The 5,842-nt window shown below is 34.6% G+C and overlaps 1 long non-coding RNA gene across 3 annotated transcripts; it reads left to right on the top strand.

Moving 5' to 3' along the window:
• Positions 1–922: 922 nt before the first annotated feature.
• On the top strand, positions 923–2,912 carry LOC109238722. 3 transcript variants are annotated; one of them, XR_002069806.1, is made up of 5 exons: positions 923–1,016; positions 1,323–1,446; positions 1,598–1,728; positions 2,334–2,391; positions 2,803–2,912. It is a non-coding gene; the product is annotated as an uncharacterized LOC109238722 (long non-coding RNA). The 3 variants fall into 3 exon arrangements; XR_002069807.1 differs by lacking the exon at positions 923–1,016 and adding an exon at positions 1,029–1,175; XR_002069805.1 differs by lacking the exon at positions 923–1,016 and having other exon boundaries at positions 1,029–1,446.
• The last annotated feature ends 2,930 nt before the right edge of the window (positions 2,913–5,842 follow it).

Here is a 5,842-nt window from a genome sequence, read left to right as displayed (position 1 = left end):
TGCTTTAGAAAATTCTCATAGCATTGTGCATGCAAAATTACTTTCTTGACTTTCTGTATCTTCAATGTTTTCTTCTAAGGGCTGCTTGTGTCATCCATGATTATCCTTTATTTTTTCAGCAAAATTCTAATATTGGATTATATAAATTCACGTATTTTTTTTAGAGTATCTTCTTATAATTAGGTTGCCATACGAATGGACACTAATTTTGAAAGGGTAAGTTTGTTTCGACTATAAAGATTAGTTAAACAATTGAAAGCACACAACCGTTTCAGGAAAGGACTCTTCAAACTAATAATTTTTTATTTAAATATAATTATAAAAAAGTCTTTAACTTTTAGTGGGCATTTCAGTAATTTAACTTTTAACTTAAAGGCTTCCCGCTTTTAATATAATATATATATTATATACTAGATACTACATATATACATATTCTAACACATATTCTATATACTATATATATATTTATATAGCTATGTATAAGCAATTTATATTAGTATATACATATATAATTTACAAGAAATTGCCTTAGATAAAAAAAATTAAAAAAAATAGCCCGGAACGAAAAAGCCCGTTAGGCCCGCCCCATTTAACCCTGGACCATGTGGGCTTAGGACCGTCGTGAGCTGGTTCCACCCATTGGGACCGTGAAGCCCGGGACCGTTTGGCCCGGGACCGCCAAAGACCGGCCTGCCTAAGCCCGTGACCGTTGGCCCGGCCCGTTTGACCCGTTTAGGCCCGGCCCCGGCGAGAATACAGCCTTAGCTCAAGTTTCGACCTGTCAGCTTCGTGTCTTCTTTTGTAAAGTTCGAGGGTAATTTAGTCATTCTCAGTATTTCCTATCAATGTAGTATACGTGGCTTGATTTGTCTAGAAAAACTCTACGTATAACTTTCATGTGACTCCAGTTGTATTTTAAAAACACTAACATATGAGATTTTCCATTAATGTGTTGTCTCTAATTACACGTCTTCTACCTGATTTTCTTCTCGCTCTCATCTCAAGTCTAGATGCAGGTACATATTTTTTCTCCTTTTATCTTCGTTCTTTTTTCCCTCTGGGTTTCTTTTGGCTTCTCCTGAAATTAAATGGTTTTGTCACATCTTCTTCTCTTTTCTCTTCATCTTTTTTTCCCTTTGTTTTCTTTTCGCTAATTCTGAAGCTCAATGGCTATTGTAGGTTCTCTTCCCCTTTTTCTTCTCTGATTTTTTAAAGATCCCCTTTTCCTTCTTTTCTTTTGTTGGGTTCTCTTCGTGAATTTTAATTTTGCAATTCACTGGTTTGTTAAATCGAGTGGTAATACTGTATTTTTTTAAGCTTAGCCTTGCTGAGTTTTGGAATTTCGTGCTTTCCTGGGTGCCTCATGTGCTTGTTGATTTTGCAATTTCAAGGTTGTTATGTACTGCGATACTTAATAAGTCTTAATTTTATCACCTAGATAGTAAGGTATGTATATCATGCTGCTCTGTTGATCTTCTTTATCTTTGTTTTATTCATCAACTAACATTGCTGCTCTGTAACTCTTTTTATTATCGTGTGCGACACTTTTTTCATAAAGTTCAATCTTTTATGGACTCTCTTGAAAATGGGTCTGCAGATAAGCTAAACTGGAGAAGAATCACTAATCGACATAGAGACGAAGATGAATAGGGGAAACAAACATGAATACACATCCGTATATATAGTCCAACAGAATCTACCTTTGGAGAAAGTTTTCACAAACTCAAGGTGATTAAGGTTTAGAATTTGGGTTTGAAAATTGCTTAATGATATATTTATGATTTATGAATAATATTTTCTGCTAATAAAAGTAGAGCTTAAATACCCCAATTTTTGCAACAGTAGTATTTGAATATTAGAAGTTTTACAATTACATGCTTTCATTGCTTCGTAAATTACTACAATATTTCTTTTCGAAGAACTTGGATTTGAGTTGATTTTTCTTTCTTTCAAAAGTAGAATTAGTTAGCCTATGATTTGTGGTAATTGTATAAGACAAACATAATACTTTGTGATGATTATTAATTGATTATTTCAAACTTTTGTTGACCGACTCTATCATTTGAGTACCTATATCTAAGACGAAACTGTTTTTTCCTTCGCATAGGCACTTGGCCTGATACTGGCACGTATTGACTCTTTATATGGATTTTTTTCAACGAGTGCCTAAGCAATCATGAAGATTAAAAAAACCATTGCAAGTAATTTTCTTATAGCTTTATCTTCAGATCAATCTTTCCAAATCTTAAGTCAGTTTTGTGTCTATTTAGTATATTCAATCAAGAATCACGCTTCTTTTTGCTTATTTTGCTTAACTTTGTCTTACTTTGCAGGTGGTATTTTATATGATGACGTCCAGACTCTAGCGGAAATATATTGTCTATGTGAAAGGTAAACAAATGCAGTTTAACACTTAATCAGCTAAAATATAATCTTATTGTTAACAGAACTAATTAGATACTCTTAATTTTTCTACTGAGGCTGCCTCGATTGACATTTCAATTCTATGGAAAAAATTTATGATGGGCAATTAGATATATGATGTTTCTTATGTATCAGAAAAGAACTTTATTACAGTTGACTATGCTTGAGGTAATGAGAAATTAATGTTAACAGGAATCTAAGTTCGCACATGAAATCTAAGTTCCTCTTTCATACTGTAGAATTAGAGCTGAAATTTAATCATCAAACGTACAAAATTTAATAAAAAAGGACCATACAATTCTCAAATAGCAGTTGTCTTAATGATTTAGAGATTGGTGCTTTTAATTGATTGTTCTCGAAGTGCTTTTTTCATGGCAGGAGGAGATGGATATAGTGAGAGTTTCAATTTTGGAGGTAGGTGGTTATGCAGGGTGATTAAATTGCTAACAACGAATGATATATAAAGATCTGATTTGGTATTTCAGACATATTGGTCCAATGGTGTGGCAAAATAGAGAAATTAATATGAATGCACTGATAATAATTTAGAAGCTCATATTAATCAGAATGAACTTAGACAAGAGGGGTTGCTCTGATGGTAAGCAACCTTCACTTCCAACCAAGGGGTTGTGAGTTCGAGTCTCCCCAAGAGCAAGGTGGGAAGTTCTTGGAGGGAAGGATGCCGGGGGTCTATTTGGAAACAGCCTCTCTACCCCCAGGGTAGGGGTAGGGATTATACTGGATTGTTGTTGTTGTTGTTGTTGAACTTAGGAGCTCAGAAAACAGTAGAACAAAAGGTAAAGGGAGTGCGTTGCATATCTCCCTCAAATATACATTGTAACGATTTAAATAATGTCCCCCAGTAGTATGTTTATGGTTCTTCTTTACTTCCCGTTGTTGGTTTATTTTTGGAAGAAACAGAAAATGCATTCAAGGTAGTAGAATATAAGTTTGATCTTTCCTTGATTTTTTCCCCATACTTTGGTGCAAGAGAATGTAACTAATGTGGATCAAATGCTAGATTCTGTTAGCTTTATCAATAGCTATAACCATAGTGTGTTTTTGCTTATTTGCACCACACTGAAAATTTCGATTGAAGAATAGCGTTGAATTCTACTGGTCTACGCCAAAATAGAGGGTAGAACTATTAACACATTCTATGATGATGCGCTTCATATCGTAATGAATATTTATGAGATAATGGGAGTAAGAATTAGTAGCTTGTTATATGATGATGTTGTTCATGTATAGAATATACAAAGCAGATAAAACTTCAGTAAATACTATTGGATTGATTTTTTTTTTAAAACTTGGTACTACAAAACTAAATTCTTTGTATAACTAAATTTGGAAAGGATAGAATGAGCTAGCTGGATCTTTTATGCTTTTTCCTGCATGAGACTACACCTCCAATTGACACATGGAGCTATTTGACCAATGAGGAAGATTTGTAGTACTATTAATACAGAAAGAGGGAAAAAGAACAAAAAAAAATGACATTTGGGCCATACTAAACATGTCATGAACTGATAAATTGTACTATTGCAACTGGGAAAAATCCATAGGTAATATATCTTTGTGGCTTCTTTTTGTTATTCACTTTATCGCCGCATTATACATAGTTTTACTTAGATATTCTCTGTATTGCAGCAAGCCATAAAATTGATTTTTGTTTGATTGCTGAATCAATATCATTTTCATATTATCCACTAATCTTGAAAAAAAACTTTATGTGTTCCTTTTTTTTTTATAGCAAATATACCACTAGGCAGGCTGCCTAGTGGCTAATATATAAATAAAATTTCAAAATGGGTCCAAAGCTTACAAGATGTCCAAACCAAAATAGAAGTTGCATGAAGCTACTAGCTACTAAAAGGATAGAAAAGCTATAGTCTAAAGAACTAGCTATTACAAAATAATAAGCTGAGTGCTTCCTTCTCCTGTTAGTGTATGTGAGTCCAATTGCCAGTGGAAAATACCAAGCAGCACTGATCACGCCCAACTCTAGTCCTAAAAAGGATAAGCAGTCGCTGCAAATATAATTCGGTCAAAAAGTCCGGAGTCGAATTCCACAGAGAACTAAGGCTTAGATATATCTGTTTAATATCACTAAGAAGACAAGTTTGAACAATTTTCTAAATTATAAAGATTGTGTAACGACCCGGCCTGTCGTTTTGAGAGTTATAGCCCCATTTCCCCTATCTATGCTTCTTTATGTATTGTTCAGCTGTGTTGAGTTGTGTCGAGTTGGTAGGTTTGGGTTCGGAGTAGTTTTGGAGTGAAATGAACACTTAGTCTCTTAGTTAGAAAGCTAAGTTAGAAAAAGTCAATCGGAACTTATGAGTAAACGAATTCGGATTTGGATTTTTATGATTCGATTAGCTTCGTTGGGTCATTTTAGACTTAGGAGTGTGTCCGGAATATAATTTGGAGGTCGGTGATAGAATTAGGCTTGAATTGGCGAAAGTTGAAAGTTTAGAAATTCTTAGGCTTGAATTCGAGGTTGATTTGGTGTTTTGGTGTTGTTTTGGGTGTTCTTGAGGTTCGACTAAGTTCGGGTAGTGATATATGACTTGTTGGAATTATTGGTTGAGGTCCCGTGGGCCTCGGGTGAGTTTCAGATAGGTTTGGGTTGTGTTGTGCTTGTTTTTCTTATGTTTCGATGTCGTTTCTTCAAGTATAAATGATATCATATTGAACAAATGAGCTCCAGTTTCGTTTTTTATTGAAGCATTAGATCTGTATCGTAATTACGGACCGTAGCAAAAAGAATCATCGAATTTGGACAACGTATGAGGATTTTATGGTCATTTTACTAAGAATTAGGTTGCCAGATTTTTCAGATTAATTACGAAATTGCCAGTAGCAGCGTATTTAAAAATCTGCACTATTCGCAAATATTAAAACCTACATATCTCCTTCGTTATAAGGTCAAATTGAGTGATTCAAAAGCCTAACTTGATTAGAATTTTACAAGGAATCCATTGGAGTCATAAAATACGAGTTTAGGGTTCCTTTGGAATGAGAAACGAGGCAGAATAGCTGGCAGAAAATATATAAAACTAGGGTTTGTTCTTTCGGTCATATTTTGAGTTGGGGAACTCGAATTTGGGCGATTTTAGAGGCAATTTTCATCATATGGATTGGGGTAAGTGTTCTCTACTCGATTTTGATTAAAATTAATGAATCCATCTTCGTTTTTGGGATTTGATTAATGATTTCAAAGTGAAATTGATGGAGTTAGGGTTTGAGTTTTGGAGAGATTTAGGTAGGGATTTGAGGGACCAAACGGAGTCCAATTTTAATAAATTTTATATGGTTAGACTCGGGAGAGGACGAGGGTTTTGATTCTGACATTGTTGACGGGTTCTGAGACGTGGGCCTGGGGGTCGGGTTTTGGCCGATTTCGAATTTTTGG

The sequence above is a fragment of the Nicotiana attenuata genome, unplaced genomic scaffold (assembly GCF_001879085.1).
Source record: "Nicotiana attenuata strain UT unplaced genomic scaffold, NIATTr2, whole genome shotgun sequence".
Classification (NCBI taxonomy): Eukaryota; Viridiplantae; Streptophyta; class Magnoliopsida; order Solanales; family Solanaceae; genus Nicotiana; species Nicotiana attenuata.
This window is presented reverse-complemented; position numbering and strand designations above follow the sequence as displayed.